At 41.9% G+C, this 19,501-nt stretch overlaps 1 protein-coding gene across 1 annotated transcript in view; it reads right to left on the bottom strand.

Annotated features, from left to right (window-relative positions):
• b3galt1b (UDP-Gal:betaGlcNAc beta 1,3-galactosyltransferase, polypeptide 1b) overlaps positions 1–19,501 on the bottom strand; it is a 963,041-nt gene that overhangs the window by 111,735 nt on the left and 831,805 nt on the right. The window contains exon 5 of the mRNA XM_039757538.1: positions 15,294–15,386. The gene's annotated coding sequence lies outside the window, so the exon portion shown is untranslated. The remainder of the gene's footprint in view (positions 1–15,293; positions 15,387–19,501) is intronic.

The following is a 19,501-nucleotide window of genomic DNA, read 5'->3' as shown; positions in this document are numbered from 1 at the left end:
TGTTGTGTGATCATATAACATGTGTGTACCACAAAGCTACTGTATGTTTGTCTGCTTGGGTTGAATGAGAAGTGAGGCGTATGCAAGAGTCGAAAAAATGTAAAAGTCCATGAATGTGCCATCCCACCACATGCAAGTCCCACTTGTATAAACTTCAATATGTTTCATATCATTGACACCAACACCTGTGGCTATGGCTGAGCGTAAGCAGAGTGGACTGTTCAATACACACACACACACACCTACACACACACACCTACAAACACCTGTCTTTCGTAGTGAGAACTGAGGTGCATGCAAGTGCCGATAAAATGTAAAAGTGCATACATATGCCATCTAGTGGCTGTGGTTGAGCTGAGCAGAGCAGAATTCACCATACACACACACACACACACACACACACGTTTTTCACAGTGAGAAGTGAGGTGCATGCAAGCTCCAAGAAATTTAAAAGTGCATGTATGCGCAATCTAGTGGCTGTTATTGAGCATGAGCAGAGCGGACTGCTCCATACACATACACACACACACACACACACACACACAGGTCTTTCGTTCATATATGTCTACTGTTCTTTCTATGGGTGTGACTGTGCTCTGCTAGGTTCCTTGTATTTTATGGGTGGATTTGCAAAAATGAGACCACCTTAACCTCACCGCTGCCCCCTGGCCTTTAAACGTAGGCTGGGCTTGAGAGTCCCTTGCGGTTCATTGAAGGCACTTTTTGGAGGGTTTGTGTGGTGATTGCCATTTCTTCGTTGTATTGTTTGGTTTCTGATCTTTTGTTTCTACTTATTGGATTTTTCTTCCAGATTTCGATTTGGGACTTGTTTGCTCTGGATTGCCTTTTAGGAAACTCCTTTGAGCCTTTTGCTATTTCTGTTTGCTGTCAATAAATATTTTACACTTTGTAAAGGTTCACATATGATCACCAGCACTGTACAAACTGTGGGATGTGCATCAGGTGATCATCAGAAATATATACAAGGTGTCTGCTCCTGATTGTAATGTAAGTATTCACGAAAAGTCCCAAGGGTTACAAGGGATGGCTGTCATGGATACAAAATACCACATCCAGATTGGCAAGTTTCAATATTATGTTCTACACCTTGTGCTAAGCAAGCTCTGGGAACATCTGGAACTCGATACTTTACACTGGTGGAGGGACCAAGTGGGACAGTCCGTACAGTCAATACAACATGGCTATATCATTCATGATATGCCTGATGACTCAGTCACATGAACACGTCGGCCTGCACTAAGGTGTTTCTTGAGCAGTAGTTTGTAGTATTACAGGGGTCTGGGTGGCTGTTATTCAGGCCCTGGTGGGGACTGCTTTGGATATAAACACCACTGTGGTGTTACATAGGCCAGTAAGGGCTAGTGTGGATTAGAGAGCGCCTCGGTGGGGTGGGCTTGGGGGGCTCTACTACCGTGTTTCCCAGATCAGGATACAGAGGATGGCCTGCGATTTCTTGACTTGATTAAAGGGTATTGTGGGTGGATAAAACCGCATTATGGGGGAGTGAACACCACTCTTTCCCAGGCCTCTGGTTTGGACTGCAGAGGGTGTCGGTGGGGTGGACTCTCTCCTCATTTCTAGGCAGCTACCTTAAACTGGATTGTCTCAGACTTTGAAAGGGTAGCTTGCACTTGGACAAGAGACCACAACATTTTGCAAAAATCCTCAAATTCAAACAGAAAGATTAGAAATGTTATTTTTTTTAACCGCGTCCAAGAATAAATTAATGAATTTAAACCCATCTTCAGCCTGCAAAAGCTTTGAACCCAATGAAATGATGCACTCCTAGGTGTTAATCCGAAAGATCAAATGGCTTATTTTGCTGCGGTACATCACAGGGTCTGAATAGGAGCTGAGACACCGTAAAGATTTTGTAGAAGGTCATAATTTTTGCGGCTTTCTCTTTTCAGAAACTTTAATTAAATTTGACTTGATAATGAGGGATCCGACTGTGATAATCATGCAGTGTGTGTGGCATGACAATCGACTGGTAATCTGATTGATATTTAACAGACTGGGTTGGTGGTGGGACTGCATTCTCCTGCACTCTTTACTGTACTCTGTATTTATTAAACGAGTTTTGAAAAAATGTGGTCGCGGTGACGCAGATGAGAAAGCTGATGACCACTCGTGGCTTCCTCCCTTCCAATATCAGCTAGAAAGACAAGAATCGCTAATGCGCAGGGTGGACTTTCGCAAAAGAATCACAAACCTCTGTGTCAATGACGAAGGGTGTGAGAGTTTCATAAAGAGGCGAATCTGAGAGGGGGCCATCCTTGTGCAGCACACCTGGGGCTGACATAAACCAGTCAACTTCCACTCACGTTGACTAAGCCAGGGGTTCTCAAGCTTTTTAATCTGAGGACCCAAACAAACAAAATACTCATCTGCATGTGCAGACCTTGCTACCCTTACGGCCGATTTATACTTCACGCTCAGAACGAGTACGTGCCCGCATCATGGCTGCCACACGTTCCCAGCGTTCATTTCACGCGTCCTCTGCACAGGTCCTCAGAAATTAACGCGACGCGTGCGCGAGTACCAGCAAAAAGTCAGGGAGCGCAGTGTGCTAAAAGTCGGAACGTGACGTCAGAGTCTCTGTTTACTATCTACATGTGACAGAAGGCCTCTATGGAGATCCTGTGGGATTAATGCTTCGATGTGGTGAAGCAAAATGGCGACATACAGATGCATCATCATCATCAAGCCCTTCCGTGAAAATCCTAAATCCAAAGAGGACTGTTTGATTTATGTTAGGTAGAATGCCCAGAGGGGACTGGGCGGTCTCATGGTCTGGAATCCCTACAGATTTTATTTTTTCTCCAGCCGTCTGGAGTTTTTGTTTTTCTGTCCCCTGGCCATTGAACCTTACTCTTATTAATTTAATTAATTAATTAATTTGATTTATTTTGTTTTATAATTGTGTCTTTCATTTTTCTATTCTTTAATATGTAAAGCACTTTGAGCTACTGTTTGTATGAAAATGTGCTATATAAATAAATGTTGTTGTTGTTGTTGTTGCATTCATGGTGCTTTTATATTCAAGCGTCGCATATTCCCGAACGTAATGATACGATACATTTTAAAAGTCTCATATACCATCTTTTGTGCCGTCTTTTTTATTTTTTTATTTTTGCAAGTTAACAACAGCAACATAATGTATAGCGTCATATTTGAGCCCCTGAGAAAAAAATAAAGGACACAGTGAAAATGTGTATTTTGTGATTAAAGTGGAAATTTCAGCTTTAATCTCGAAATGTCCACTTTAACCTCGTAGTTTACTTTATCATTAAAGCAGGCCGTCGTAAACGTCATCCCAGTTTTTAATCGCTACAAGTTTCTTGGACCTGACAGCAGCGGCAAGCAGCAATAGATCACCACACAGAACAAATTAAATGTACGATATTTCAACTCTCTGCACATTTAGAATCCTTAGATTTGTACTTGATATCACTTTCATGATGAAATGCATTAAAGTGTGTATGTTACATTTTACATATAAATTTGTTTAAATAATGAATACTGTTAACAATTACACACATGGGGGTGTCACGGTGGTGGAGCGATAGCACTGCTGTCTCGCAGGGAGTTATGTTGCTGGTATTCCACACTGTGCTCTGGTTTCCTTCCAAAGATATGCAGATTTGGGGATTTGGTGCCGCTAAAATGACGCTAGTGTATGTGTGTGCTTGTATTCACCTTGCGATGAGCTGAGGCCTCGTCAAGGGGTTGTTTCTCACTCGTGCCCAATGCTTGCTGGAATGGACACATCCCTGGATTGATGGATTTAATCAATAAACATCCTTTTCAGAGATATCGCGGTAAGGTGTCATCGGAATTTAATGAGTGTTCTAGGCAATTCACAACACAGAGAAGCTGAACATGTTCTCACCGTGATAATATCTCGCACTGCCACCTGTTGGATTCCTCCAGATTTACGTAAAGTACGCGTGCAAGTATGAACACTACAACGCTTGCGTAGCAGGAGCGTCCGCTGCAGCATGCGTCACGTCGCGTGAAGTCTAACTCCGGCCTTAGTAGGGATCAGAAAACAGCTTCAGAGTTGAGCAGCTGCGGCTTCTTATTAGGAGAGCAGAAAAGATTGTAGGCCTGAAACTGCCTGGTGTTATTATATGTTATTACATGTTACAATAATACAAATATTATTATTACCATTACATGTGAAATAATAAGCTGTTCCTTTAATATATAGTTATTAATGTACTAAAACTGGCCTGCCCTGAGCGAGGGTGGATATGAGCCCAAGTGTGCCACTGTGATGGGTGAACATACGACCCAGGTTTGACTCCCAACTTGTACCCAATGCTGCCAGGGCTTTCCACAAAGGTGTAGGTGCTTTGTTCTGTTTGGGTTTATTCAATTCACACCAAATTTATATATATATATATACTAGCTGAAATGCCCAGCATTGCCCAGGAGGAAAATAAAGTATTTATTTAATTGTGTGAGAAAAATATAATAAAAAAAACACAACTTTAAAAATAAAAATAAATTAACAAACAATAAACCTGGATTCACTTCCCGGGTCCTAACTGCGTGGAGTTTGCATGTTCTCCCCGTGTCTGCGTGGGTTTTCTGCAGTGGGCTGGCACCCTGCCTGGGGTTTGTTTCCTGCCTTGTGCCCTGTGTTGGCTGGGATTGGCTCCAGCAGACCCCCGTGACCTTGTAGTTAGGATATAGCAGGTTGAATAATGGATGGATGGATAAAGACTCAATAATGTGCTTGTCTTGCGATGTTGTATTTATGTTATCATCCAGCTGACGCTCGGAACCGGCGAGCTGTATTTAATTTGAAAAGCAACAGGGGCACAGTGGAGCTCAAACATAAAGAATGTTGGCAGTCACCTCCAGTTCGCCCTCATGTTTTTTTTAATTGTTTGGGAAAAACATAATTAAAAAAACACAAGGTTAAAAATAAAAATAAATTAAGAAACAAAGACTCACTAATGTCCTTGTCTTGCAGTCTTGTATCCATGTTATCATCTAGTTGACACTCGGAACCGGCCAACTGTATTTAATTTGAAAAACAACAGGCAGGCGCGGTGGCGCTTAAACATAAAAAATGCTGGCAGTCGCCTCCAGTTCGCCCTCTGGTGGTCATTCCGAGTGTCAACTGGATAAAACATGCATACAAGACTGCACCCTACCCTGAAGGGGGCGGTTTACGGCTGATTTCACCGTACAGTATTTTTAGTGAACCAATGAGGAACGTGTACCAAGTTTCATGAAAATTGCTCCAGCCATTCGGATGTGATGCTGGAATATACATTATTTAATTTGAAAAGCAACAGGGGTGCGGTGCTGCTAAAAAATAAAGAATGCTGGCAGTCGCAGAAAAAAGCACGGGATCCTAGAAAGTATTTAAATTGTCAGAACTACTCTGGGCATCTCTCTGCTAGAAGGATTCATGTTGCTGAAGTGCTCACATCGTTTGTGCATTAGCAGCTAAGCGACTGTCTTTCTTAGGAGGTTTCCTTTTGCCGGTGTTCTGGCCTCGCTTGTGTATCCTCATAGCTGGAGGCCTTACCCCGTCTTTACCTCTCACTTCCGGACCGGACAGACACACACACACTTCCACACGTAGAACTCTATTCAATTTCAAAAGCGATAGGGGCGCGGTGGCGCTCAAACATAAAGAATGCTGGCAGTTGCCTCCAGTTCACCCTCTGGTGGTCATTCCGAGTGTCAACTGGATGATAAAAATACAAGACTATAAGATCTAGCCCCCACCCTGACCAGAAGGGGGTGGGTTAGGGATGATTTCACCCTGAACAGTACTTTTAGTCGACCAATGAAGGACATGTGTACCAAGTTTCACGAAAATTGCTAGTCCTAACCACAGGGACAGAAGAAATGACGTACTTCCGGGATGAAGGAAAGGAGTTTTCACTTGACCCGGAAGTGTTAAGAATCACATGGACTGAGGGATCAGAAGCACTTCCGGGTCAAGGACTTTAAAAGGACGATAGGAAACCCCAGCAGACTGAGCCGAGTTGGGAGGAAGGATGACTGAGCTGCTGGGTGGATTGGAGGATTGTTGATTATTGTATTGAGAATTGTATTATTGATTTATTAAAGTATAGTGGAGGTGGAGGTGCTTGGTGCACATTATTATTATAATAAATTCAATATTTGTTCTTTTATCTGGTGTCTGGCGTCTGGTCTGAGGGTTCAAGGGGGTGACAGCGCCCCTATCTGTCACAATATATAAATAAATAAACTGTATATATACTAGCTGTCACCTGGGGTGAAACAGGACAGACTTTAAAAATCAATAAAAAAACTTTAAAAATGTAGTTCTGGCCACTGGCTGCTGCCACTCTATCTGATTGTGTTCAGCTCTGACGGATGAGCGTCCCCCACGTGGGGAGAAAAGCACTTGGCGGTGACATCTCTGGCAATCAGCAGCTACCGTGTGTTGTGATATCAGTTAATTTCCAAACTGACCCACTAATATTAGCCATTCTAAAACACTATCATTACTTGAAAACAAAAGTCCTATGCTTTAAAAAAAATTACTCAGCATCGCTATCGGTATCTGAAATCTGACATCTGATTGGTACCAAAACACTGGTACCGCCCACCCCTAGGGGGCAGAAGTTTTACTGCTATTACTGATTTTACACTTGTTTTCTTTAGACTGTTTATATAATGAGAAACCCATTTCTGTTGCTCATTAACATTATTTAAACTTCAACATTTGATCACAAAATAAAACAAAGCACAACAACGGGTATGCTGTCCAGAATATGAGATCCAATGTGTTCTGCAAATCCTTACTTGGTTATGGTCTGCTGAACTCTTCCATTCTGTAGAAGTAAAGAAGTTCGACGTTGAATGAAACTTTTTGGAATTTTTGAATGCCTGAGTCTTTTGATCGTCACATAGTGGGGTTAAGAACACTTGACCCTCAGTGCAGAAATCCAGGGATTGAGAGATCCAACACATCAACATTTGAGGAACACGTAACGGTCAAAACACACACACTGTTCACCAGGAGAAAATCGGGGAGTTGGGATTCGATTTAAAAAATACTGCAACAGAAGAGCACCAGCTCATGAGAGACTGAGATTATGTAACACGCGAACAGATGGCTGGGAGAGCCTTTCATTTTTGAAATATCTTCACTGACAGCGAGAGAGAGAAGAAATCCTGTGTGTAATGTTTAAGCTAATATGGAGCACAGGTAAAGATATTAGCAGGTGTCATCAATGAAAACAAGCAAAGCTCAAACGGTAGATTACAGGATAAGCGTGTCGTTTAAATAAACAGTCGACCTCTGTAAGTCCAACGCAGTGCCTTTACGCAGAGGGCCACAAATCTGATTTTTTAGAGGTAGCCAAAGGTGTCCCCCAGGGCTCCATTCAGGGGACAATTCTGTTCTCTGTGTCTATAAATGACCTGGGTAAGGACAATCAAGTAAAAAAACATCTCAACGCTGATGATAATGTTATTTATACGCAGGTTTCTTCTATGATGAATCTATCTATCTAATGAAGGCAGTGAAGGGGCTTCAGATTGCCTTTCAATCACGACAGATTGCTGTGTTGAGTTTAAAATTGGTTTAAAATGCTCAGAAAACAAAGTTCATGGTGTAAGTGCCACATGGGTTGGACGGGCATCCTGACCAGAAGAGAGGATGGCTCCTTACCAGGATGGGAGGCTCCTAGAAGGCAGATAAGCATCCTGGCCTGGAGAGAGAAAGATGCCAGACCTGGAAGAGATGGCCAGAGTGAATGGATGGATGGACAGCCCATCAGAAGAAGAAGATGTCACTGGGTACTCTATACTAGATGGCAATGGCACCAGATATTGGTACCCAGTAGGGAACCATTAAAGCATGCTGGGAGACAAAACAGCCCACGTTCCCTGCTATTTTGGACTTCCGTATACTCCAGAAGTGCTTCCAATGGGCAGCTACCCTGACACTCAAAGTACTTCTGGGTCCGTAATAAAAGGGACCAGGCGAGTCAGAGCTGGGAGGAAGGAAGGCAACACTCGACTGGAGGATGGCAGTGCGGTGGAGAGAGGGGACAGTAATTGTGGAAGAGAGAGAACCTGTGCTTTATACTTTGAACTTAAATGAGGAGTTGTGAATATTAAAACCATCCTTTATTTGAACCCGGGACTGTGGTTGTGTGTTCGTGTTGGGGTTTGGGGCTTGCTGGTGTCCCGATTTCCATCACAATGGTCTTTTCAAAAGCTCATTTACAGTTTTTAGATGATTTTCATGATCTGTTGAAAAGGTGCTTAGGTGCTTAAGTTATCTGGAAATATGAATAGATGATAAGCTTTTATTTAAAGCACATATAGCTCAATTAGTTAGGAAGCTGAAAATGAAGATTGTTTTTTATTTTAGAAATAGATCTTTACTTTCAGTGCCAAGAAAAATCTTGGGGAAGCTGTACTGTTTTGCCTGTGACTGATTATGGTGGCAAATTATATAAGCATGCATCCTGCTCTGTCGTACAGAGCCTTGATTTTCTTCTTCTTCTTTTGGCTCCTCTCGTTAGAGGTTGCCACAATGGATCATCTTCTTCCGTATCTTCCTGTCCTATGTAACTTGCTCTGTCACACTCATCACCTGCATGTCCTCTCTCCCCACATCAATAAACCTTCTCTTAGGTCTTCCTCTTTTCCTCTTACCTGACAGCTCTATCCTTACCATCCTTTTCCCAATATACCCAGCATCTCTCCTCTGCACATGTCCAAACCAACGCAATCTCGCCTCTCTGACTTTGTCTCCCAACCATCCAACTTGAGCTGACCCTCTAATGTCCTCATTTCTAATCCTGTCCATCTTCATCACACTCAATGCAAATCTTAACATCTTCAACTCTGCCACCTCCGGCTCTGTCTCCTGCTTTCTGGTCAGTGCCACCGTCGCCAACCCATATAACATAGCTGGTCACTACTACTACTGCTCCTGGGCCATGGTTATGGGATACCGGAAGTACTCCTGGGTTTTATATACAAGAAGCTGCCTGCCTCATCTCAGGGAGCCAGAGTCGGAAGGAAGGGACGAAGATGGCCGGCAGGAGCAGAGGAAGTAGAGAGAAAGAATGAAGAAGACAAAGAGTTGCTGTTTATTGTATTTATGGTTGTGGTGTGGGAAATGCTTGAAAACGAAGGGTTAATGAGACTTGTGTCCAGGATTGTTTGTGTCAGGTGTTTGGAGAGCTGGCAGCCACAGCATATAATTTTTGTCTTTTTGTGTTTACATTTTTTTGTTATTTTGGTATTTTCCTTCCAACCTTTAGTTATGTCTGTTCAATTGGTTACATAGCCTATGTACTTTGAGCCAAAGGGGATGGGTCCCCCTGATATATCTGCTACATATTATATGTTCTAGCCATTGTTCATCCCTTACCTTATGTTTATATTCCTTTTCCTTGTCTGTTTTTGGTTCATTTTTCAGTTTGAATTATTTATTATGATGCTTAGCCGCTAATACACAAGCGAGGTGAACACGTCGGCAAAACAAAACCTCCATAGAAAGAGTCACTCGCTTAGCCGCTAATACAGAAGCGAGGCGAACACACCGACAAATCGGTATCCCTTTTACTTTTCCTCCCGCCGCTAATGCACAAGCGATGTGAGCACGTTGGCAAAACAAATCCTCCTAAGAGAGAGAGAGGCCCAGAGTAGTTCCTTTCAATTACCTGACGTCTCTACATTTCAATTTTTTTTTCTGACGATTTCAATAGTTTCTAGGACCCCAGGCTTTTTACAGCATGGGCTTACACAGATAGTTATTTATAAAAGCTTTTCGGCTATACAAAGTATGTAAATACTACACTTTTAACCTTCATTGTATTGGGCGAGTGGTCAAGGAACTGGTGACGGTGGGAATGTGGGCATGGCCTACTTGCCCCTCTCCAACTGAGCCCCTTGCCCATTGTCAGTGTGTCGCCATCACTGACTGTGAACACAGGCTCTACTGTTTCATTCACTTTAGGATTTTTATGTATCTACAACAATGAGGACCGCACAGTAAATCTGTAAAGGATTTCTCATATTCATGGTCTTTTGTAAACTGAACAGCAGGAAGACATTAAACCTGCATACATTTTGATGCTGAGGCAGCTGTGGAACTTTCCAGCAAGAAGCGAGGAACACTAAATTCACTAAGGCATGAAAAGAGCCTGAAAAGTAATTGTATGCCATATAAATTGGCAAAATCTTTTGTATCTGTTATTTTTAATCCATACTGGCCGCAACCATCCATCTTACCTGAGTTTTTAGTTAATTACGGTAGCATCAGCCCACATTATCTTGGATAATAAGGAGCTCTACCTTATTTTATATTGCTTTAAGATTGTCTTTTGGCTCTTTTCAGTAATTTGTTGTATTTTTCCAACTCCGACTCAAACCACACTAACTAGCTGGCACAGGACTAGAACAGAAATCCTGACAAAACTGTAATCTGGTTGGTGTAATTGTAACTGAAATGTGCAGTAAAGCATTATAACAAAAATACATCACCACTTGTAAACCTGCTGACTTCTTATGGCTCATCTTGTTTCAACCAGCAGCCTTTGCATCAACCACCAAAGCTGCCAAATGATGCAGTACTCCCGGGGTTGCTGGGATTTGCAGTCCATTTATGTAGCACTGCTACAGTGTCATCTGTGGTTTCGGCAATAGGTCGCAAAACTTGGAAAATAATTTCCATTTAAAATGACAAACTCTCAAATAAGTGGATCCACAAATCATCAACCTGCGAATCACAAGGGCAGACCTACTTTTTGACACGACTGTACGTATCTATATGGCGCTGATCTTCAGTCTTTAAGGTGTTTTGAGAAGATATCGAGAAATGCCATGGCCACTCTCTTTCTCATTACAGAGAAGCCAGTTCCTCTCTTCCATTCTGTCTGTAAACGTCGTTCCTATTCCTCAGACTTGACTTCTGTTGGACCTTTCAAAGCTTTCTGTCACCTCTCACCAGCGTGAACGACTGTCTTGGCTCTAGAGCACCTAAATTACTTCTTGCTTCTCACTGAAAATCTCCTGAGCTTCTTTCTTTTGACAACTGGCAATCTTCCTTTTTTTAATCTAATTCTTGTTGAACTGGCTGCCTCTCGGATTATGTGAGCATCCTCAGGATCCATTGAGAATTGGTCTACCTCAGTTTCAAATATTAAAACCCTGTTATTTAATGCCATTACAGCCCCTTAGGTTCACTTGGCGGTGATCCTGATTATTTATTTTTGCATTTGTTGATTTTTAACTGTGCTGCTAGGCTCACTTTACAGGGAGGATGGCTTTGTGGGAGGGTACTGGGTGCCATTTGGGGAATATGGATTTCTTCTTTTTCAGTTAACCTTCTTTATGTGTATTTTAACTTCCTTGAATCATGTAAAAATCTGAACATGTAAAAGAACATATTGAGAAATATTGAATATCACAATTTGGGTTGATAAAATCACAAGTCCATATTATGCAGCCCTACTTCCCAAATAGGAAATCGTTCTCCACATCTTGTCCTCAGGCTCCGTTCTACAGTTTTATCTGACTTACTCTTTCTGGGAGGCCCGCATGCATCACTCTGGGCTTTGTTTCATTTTGTGCCTCCAGACTTCCCTGCCCATTGTCTTTGTTTTGCATGTTTGAGATTTTTGACATTTTCCAATTGTCTTTTAGATCTCTGACTTTGCCACGTCTTCTGTTCCTGATGTAGCTTTTGCCATCTTTGCGCGTTTAACAAACCACTTGCCTCTTTGATAATAAGCCGAAACCGATTTGCCACTCATTTATGACCCCTTGGCTCAAAGCCACTGCTCCTGTTATGACTTCAATTTTGGCAACTGCCCTAATTGTATCTTATATATAAACGTCTATGTGTGGAAGTTTGTCTGTCTGTCCTGCCCAGAAGTGAGAGGTGGTGTTAGGGTAAGGGCTCCACCTCTGAGAATACACAAGCGAGGCCAGCATGTCAGCAAAACGAAACCTCCAAAGAAAGACTCAGTCGCTTAGTCCCTAATACAGAAGCGAGGTGAGCACATCAGCAAAAAGGTACCCCTTTTATTTTTCCTCCCATCGCTAATACACAAGTGAGGCGAGTAAGTCAGCAAAATGAAACCTCCGAAGAAAGACAAAGTCGCTTAGCAGCTAATGCACAAATGATCTAAATCATTTAGATAGATAGATAGATAGATAGATAATGTGAAAGGCACTATATGATAGATACATACAGTAGATAGATAGACATGTGAAGTCACTATAGATAGATAGATAGATAGATTTGAAAGTCACTATAGATAGATAGATAGATAGATAGATATGTGAAAGGCACTATATGATAGATGGATAGACATGTGAAAAGCACTATATGATAGATAGATAGATAGATAGATAGATGGAGAGATATGTGAAAGGCACTATATGATAGGTAGATAGATAGTATGACCACCATTGGGCTCCACAACACCAAACACAACCGACAAAGACACAAGCCCCAGTGCAACACAAGGATTTTATTCAGTGGGAAACGTTTCCCAATTTTCCCACCAGTACCAAGCATAGTATAATCACAAACAGGCAGCACAATGCACCATTTTTCTTCTTCCTTTTCCTTCTCTCTTCCTCCTCCTGAGGCAAATATCATACTCTTCCTCCCGACTCTGGCTTCTCGAATGGAGTAAGGTGGCTCCTTTTGTAGATCACCCGGAAGTGCCTCAAGTGTCCCGTGATCTCCTTCAGGGTGTATTTCCGGGTGTGGTGGCACTCCTGCAGAAAAGGGTTCAGAAGTTCCCCATGTGCCCCCTGGTAGTGGCCATGGACTCCTGAAGGGTTGAGCTTTCTTGCTCCAAATCAATGGCACTGTAACAAGCCAGGCGTACTGCCCTCTGTTGTTCCAGGGGAAGCACTGCTCTGTGCAAGATCTTTCCCCTGGTCCTTCCCTTAAGATGACATTCCAGCCATGTAGGAGTCCCAGCTGTCCATTATAATAGATAGATAGATAGATAGATAAGTATATATAAACTTTGGTCTGAACACATACCAGAATGACTAAAAAGGAAGAAAATTTAAAAGAAACAAATGTTCTGAATTGGCTGTCACAGTCCCAGCGAGACGTTACGCAGACGCATTACCGTTAGTATAAATGAGCCCCCGTAGTGTTTCTTGATGCACTTCTACTGAATACTTCATTGGCTGAAAGTCCTCAGTGTTAGTGTGTCAGAGAGAGGATGTGTAACATTTTTCATAATAGCACTCAGTTTTGCTTTAATTTCCCCCTTCACGGGTTCTAGAGTGTGTCCCGTAACCGAGCCTGTCCTTTTAATTAAATGGTTGATTCTGTGGGCCTCTCTGTTAAGTGATATTAGCAGCCCATCACTCCACAGTCCCAGTCCCAGTGAGCTGTTACACATGTACAGTATGTTCCTGTTGGTATAAAGGAGCCCCAGTTGCATTTCTTGACACAATTCTGCTGAATAATTTGTTGGCTCAAAGTCCTCAGTGGTTGTGTGTCAGACAGGTGTTGTGTGTTTTGTTTCAATTCTCTACTACATCCAGGGGACCCAGAGTGCGTCCCATAACTGAGCCTGCTCTTTTAATTAGCTTGGTAATTTGGTGGGCTTCTATTGAAGTGATGTTACCAGCCCAGCACAACCACAGTGTAGAACATCTCGCTGACCATCACAGAGTTCTAGATGTGAAAGATGTCACTTCTCACATTAAAGAAACACAGTCCCCTAAAGAATAAGAGCCTACTCTGCTCCTTCTTCTATTGCTCCTTTGTGTTCTGAGACCAATCAAACAGTCGTTGCTGTGAACCCTCAAGTATCTGTAGCTGTTCACAATAACATGTCAACTCCATGAATTGTGACTGGACATTTGATGTTTTTTGGTATGGCGAAAGTCAATAAGCAGCTCCTTGGCTTTTCTCTCATGTTAAGGTGCAGAGAGTTCTCAAAGTTCTTTACCTGACTCCTCTCCTCTGTCTCATCCCCCTTATCAATACACCCCATAAGTACAGAATCATCTGAGAAATTCTGCAAGTGATCTTACCTGCTGTTCTATTTATAGTCATAGGTGTATGGAGTGAAGAGCAAAGCAGAAAGGTTTCTTATAGGCACCATATTAACAAATGAACTTTAATGCTTAATTTTTGTTGCTGCTACAGTACATGCAATCAATGGCTACTGAGACAAAACAGATGTAGAATATGCTGTGAGAGACGGCCGGCAGCTCAGTCCATCTGGGACGCCCCCGAAATGGAAGGATGGGGGAAGGCAGCTACTTGTCGACACTGCCTCCCCCAAAATGCTAGATGACAGCTCCCCTGGAGTGTAGTGGTGCCCCGGATTCCCTCAGGGCATCCTGAGACTTTGAGTTCAGTTTCTAAGCCCTGTTGGGTGCTGTGGGTGCCAGCAGGGGGTGCTGTGAAAGGACCTGGAGAATCATGCTTTCCTTATAGCCCAGAAGTACGAGGAAGTCACGAGGAAGGAAGAACGGAAGCACTTCTGGGTCGGGCACTATTTAAAGGACTGCTGAACACCGAGCAAGCGAGCCAGAGTTGGGTGGAGTAGACTAAGCATGCTGGGAGATGTGGAGGAGATATATATAGAGAGAATTGTGTGTATTATTATTATTATTACTTGCCTGTTATTTGCGGCTGTGGTGCTTAGGGGCACTGAACAAAGAAGACAAAGCATTAAAATACTTCTTAGTGCTTTTACCTGTTGTGCCGAGTGTCTGTCTGTTTAGTTTAAAGGGGCAACAGTGACTTCTAGTGTCCACAATGCTTAATTATAGAAGTCTAATGTAACAAATAAATAAATAGTTGGATTAAATATGACATCTCCTCCCATGCCTGCAGCAGAGAAATGACAACCATTTCTTAGCAGATGAGTGGAGATGAATGGAATATTCAGTGACTCATTCGTTGTGCATGAATGCCACCATTTGGGTTAATGTGTTGAAAATGAGCACATCTGAGGCCAGACATGAAGAAAGAGTGAACATCCATTCAGTTTACGAGTTCTTCTGAATTGGTGTAACAGTTATAGAGTGGGCACATGATAAGGTAAAGAAGAGGGAGCCTGTAGTTTTTCAATACAACCTTCTGACAAATGGTTGGTCAGCTTAGCAGTACACCTGGATTCCACCGCAAGGGCTTATGGAATAGAAATCAGTTAAGAAAAGACCACACTGACAACCCATAATACCAGTGGCATCCCTATCACCATCCAAGTCAACAGCCAGATGCTTAGAACAGTTTTGAGCTTTTGAGCTACAAGTACCTGATTAGCAGTTTTCTTTGATGAAGGTTCAAAGCCTGATATCCCCGCTTGGACAGCTTCAGCAGCAGCAGGACTCATGTGACTTAAGCCCACCTGAAATGACAACAAGACCACCATTAGATTCTTAAGTGAGACCTGTCATGTCAGTTTTCTTGTATAAGTGTAAAACAACAGAGCCACCATAGGAAGAGTTCAAGGCATGGAAGTGAAATCGTATCAGATGCTCTTGAACATCTCATACAGCAGACATGTTACAAATGAAGAAATCTACCAGAAGATGACACAGGCCATTGGAATTCATGATGATCTGCTCACACACTATCTATATATGAAATCTGAAATGACATGGCCACCTCGTCAAAGCTAGCAGGTGCTGAATGGATTAACTAGGCATCAGGACATTACAGACTTTCAATACTCTTTAGGTGCATTTGTATACTCCATAACTGAACACTGATGCACCCTTGGTTGTTTTTAGATGGGCTAGATTATGCATCATGACGGAAAAGGTCTAAATCTATTAAAGGAACATGAAGACCAAGGATAATTGTGAATGTCAGAAGAAAATTAATGCGCAGTGAATGATATCCAAGGGGAGAATTGTCAAAGGAACATGAAGGTCTGAGCCAAGAAGACTGGCATCAAGTCAAGAACAAATACTGAAGAAACCAGACACTGCAGCAGTGCTACCGGGGAGTAAAAACATCATCTCCCAGCAGTCCCTGCAGTAGATCTTATTGAACACCTGCTAAGGGTGCAGGGGCTGCTTGGGACAAGAAGGCCAGTTTTTAAAAGGGCTGGCTATTGCCCCGTTCATTGTCTTTGAATTATTGTTCTTGTCCTGGATTATCTCCTGTATGGACTGTCTGGTGTCTGCCTGCTGCGTGAGGACTTAATTGGAGTGTTCGTCGACCTTCTGAGAAAGAGTGCTCCCGATCCCATCACTCTTCATCATCAGGATGTACCGGTAGGACTGTTGTTTACATGTACTTACAGCGAGCTGATCTCTGTATTATTCAGTCACCATCATTTCACAACATTGGTTGACGTTTCCTATGGACTTTGTTATGGACTTCATCGTGTGTAGTTTTTGTTAGTTGCTTGTTGTTTCTGAGTTCATGTTTATTGTGTATTCGCCAGAAAGGGAACTGGGGTGAGACTGTTTTAGTTTGTGTAGTTAGATTTCATTTATTGTTATTTCTAGTAGGATTGACTATTGCAATGTGGTGTTCACTGGGTGTTCAAACTGTTCTTTATACAGCCTCCAGTTAATCCAAAATGCTGCTGCAAGAATTATTACAAGAACAAGAAAATACAAACACATAACTCCAGTTCTTAAATCCTTACACTGGCTCCTGGTTAAGTTTAGGGCAGATTTCAAAATCCTCCTTTTAACATATTTAGCCTTAAATGGCCGAGGTCCGGCTTACTTGTCTGAACTTATCATGACCTTGAAACCGAAATGTACATTAAGATCTCAAGATGCTGGTCTGCTTAGGATTCTAAGGATTAATAAAATAACAGTGGTGGTCGAGCTTTTAGTTACAGGGCCCCTAAAATGTGAAGTGGTCTGCCTGCTAGTATAAGAGATGCCCCTTCACTCTCAGGCTGAAGACTCACTACTTCAGTTTAGCACACCCTGACTAGAGCTGCTGATTAACTGTGCAGACTGCATCTCTGATGTTCGTCATTAGCACTAAAACATAAGTAACACGATAGTTATAATTTGTTAATAACCCTCACCTACTCTGTTTCTCATTTCGGTACACAAATGTGGCACTTGGTGCCACAGCCCACCTGCCAGGTTGTTTTGCCTACCTATGGTAAAGTCATCTCTGATGGAGGATCACAGGAATCATCAGGTAGATGGGTCCTTTCATCGGATTGGCTGGCCCAGCACTATCTCAGCTGTGGAATGGCCAAATGTGGGAGGCAGCTTGATGGCTGAGGTTTTTAGGACTCTTAAATCCAAATCGTATTACGTGATATCATCTACTGTTTAATTCTGCTCTGTACTTGTAATATTTGTATTGCACTAATATATTGTATTGAGGATTACTTGTGTTCTGTTCTGTGTATTGTGTTGTATTAACCCCCATTTCTTTTTGATACCCACTGCATGTCCAGCCTACCTGGAAAGGGGTCTCTCTTTGAACTGCCTTTCCCAATTTTTCTTCCATTTGTTTCCTACTGGGGAGTTTTTTCTCGTCTTCTTAGAGATTCAAGGCTGGGGGGCTGTCAAAAGGCAGGGCCTGTTAAAACCCATTGCAGCACGTGTGATTTTGGGCTATACAAAATAAAATTGTATTATTATTTAATACATTTGTCAATTTCTGTTTTATTGCTGTTTGCTTTGTTGACTCTGTGAGTGTGTGTGTGTGTGTGAGATGGGTCAAGGCTGAGTATCTCCTGGGGTCCTCACCAAAAAAATAAATATATCACCGTCAACAGGCGGTGTGAATCTTAGCTGGGTCTTTATCAGACCGCTAAAACACCTGCTGGAACGGTTTGACCAACATTTTACAGAGACTTGTCCACCAGGGGACACTAAATGTGCTGATCGTTGACATTTTTAAACTGAAAGGTATGAAAAAGAAATGATGCTAGCAATCACGTGCCTAACCTGGAAAAAAATGAAAAATAAATTGAAAAATTCAGAAGCAAGTAGGAAAAGCAAAATTAATTCTAAACTGTAAATCTCCAAACTATGCAGTCCTTAAGAAAAATGTATTCATGAATGATGAAATAATGACACTATAGTAAACTCAGGAGACACCAAGATAAAGAGTATTTTAATGATTATTTTTAACCATAAACCCATTTGATGTGCTAAATTGAGTTGTTATACAATAATGTCTCTTACATTAATCTGCTGATGTGAATGATGACAATCAAATATGACTACTTGACGAATGTTAGCATAAAGGAGATTCTGCGGGAAAGGTGACCTCTGGAAAGAGTGCAGGTTAAATTTGGAAGTATCATTTTAAAATGTCAAATATTAGATTTGCTTCTTTAAATCTACAATATCACATTTCAAGAGATATTGACTTACTGGCAAGCAGGTAATGAGGGTAATTTTTGTTTGTTTTATATCAAGGATCTTAGTAAAGATCGTCAAATCCACCATCCTGAGGACAGTTTATTGTTACAATTGGTGGAGTCGTGTGAGACACAACTAAAATGTTATACATCTGCCTGTATTACTGGGTACTATTTTTTATTCTCACGCATCTGTACCTTCAGTGGACCAAACACAGCTGCTGATCTTGTTGCTGGACCATATCAATAAGAGCCAATCTCACTTTATGAGGGTCTAGTTGAGGAGCTTGTCAAACTTGACAACTATAGTTGCTGATCTTGCTGCTGGACCATGTCAATTAAGGCCAATGTCACATTATGCGACTTCTAGTTGTGGGGTAAGTCAGACTAGATGACTACAGATGCTGATCCTATCGATGGACCATGTTAATTAGAGCTGATCGCATATTACGTGATTTCTACTATACGACATTAAGCGCACATAAGAACTTCCAGCTTGGAGAATAAGAGAGGTCCTGCACATGTCACAAATCACATATCAATCACATTACTAGGACAGCATTTTTTCACTTAAGAAATATAGCAAAAGTTAGACTTCTTATAACTTTGCAAGATGCTGAGAAATGAGTTCACGCTTTGTTTTTATCGGCTAGATTACTGTAACGCATTCCTCTTACGACGACCCAAAAAAGACATCAATCGGCTGCAACGAGTGCAGAATGCAGCTGCCAGAATCTTATCTAGGAAAAGAAAATCGAAGCACATCTCTCCAGTTCTGATGTCACTACACTGGTTACCTGTGTCATTTAGAATTGACTTTAAAATACTGCTAATGGTCTACAAAGCCTTAAATCATCTCGTTCCATCCTATATCACCTTAGACTCCATATCATAACCTTAGATCTTAAAATGAGTGTCTGCTTAGAATTCAAAGAGCTAAACGTAAAAGAAGTGGTGAGGTGGCCTTATGCTGTCATGCACCAAAAATCTGGAATAGCTTACCGACAAAAATTCGCCAGGTTAATATGGTGGAGCACTTTACAAAACTGCTAAAAACCCATTACAGTGGAACCTTGGTTCACGAACGTTTCGGTACACGTACAAATCGGTTTACGACCAAAAAGTTCACCAAACTTTTGCCTCGGTTCACGACCACACACTCGGTA

Source organism: Polypterus senegalus, chromosome 6 (genome assembly GCF_016835505.1).
Source record: "Polypterus senegalus isolate Bchr_013 chromosome 6, ASM1683550v1, whole genome shotgun sequence".
NCBI classification, from domain to species: Eukaryota; Metazoa; Chordata; class Cladistia; order Polypteriformes; family Polypteridae; genus Polypterus; species Polypterus senegalus.
This window is presented reverse-complemented; position numbering and strand designations above follow the sequence as displayed.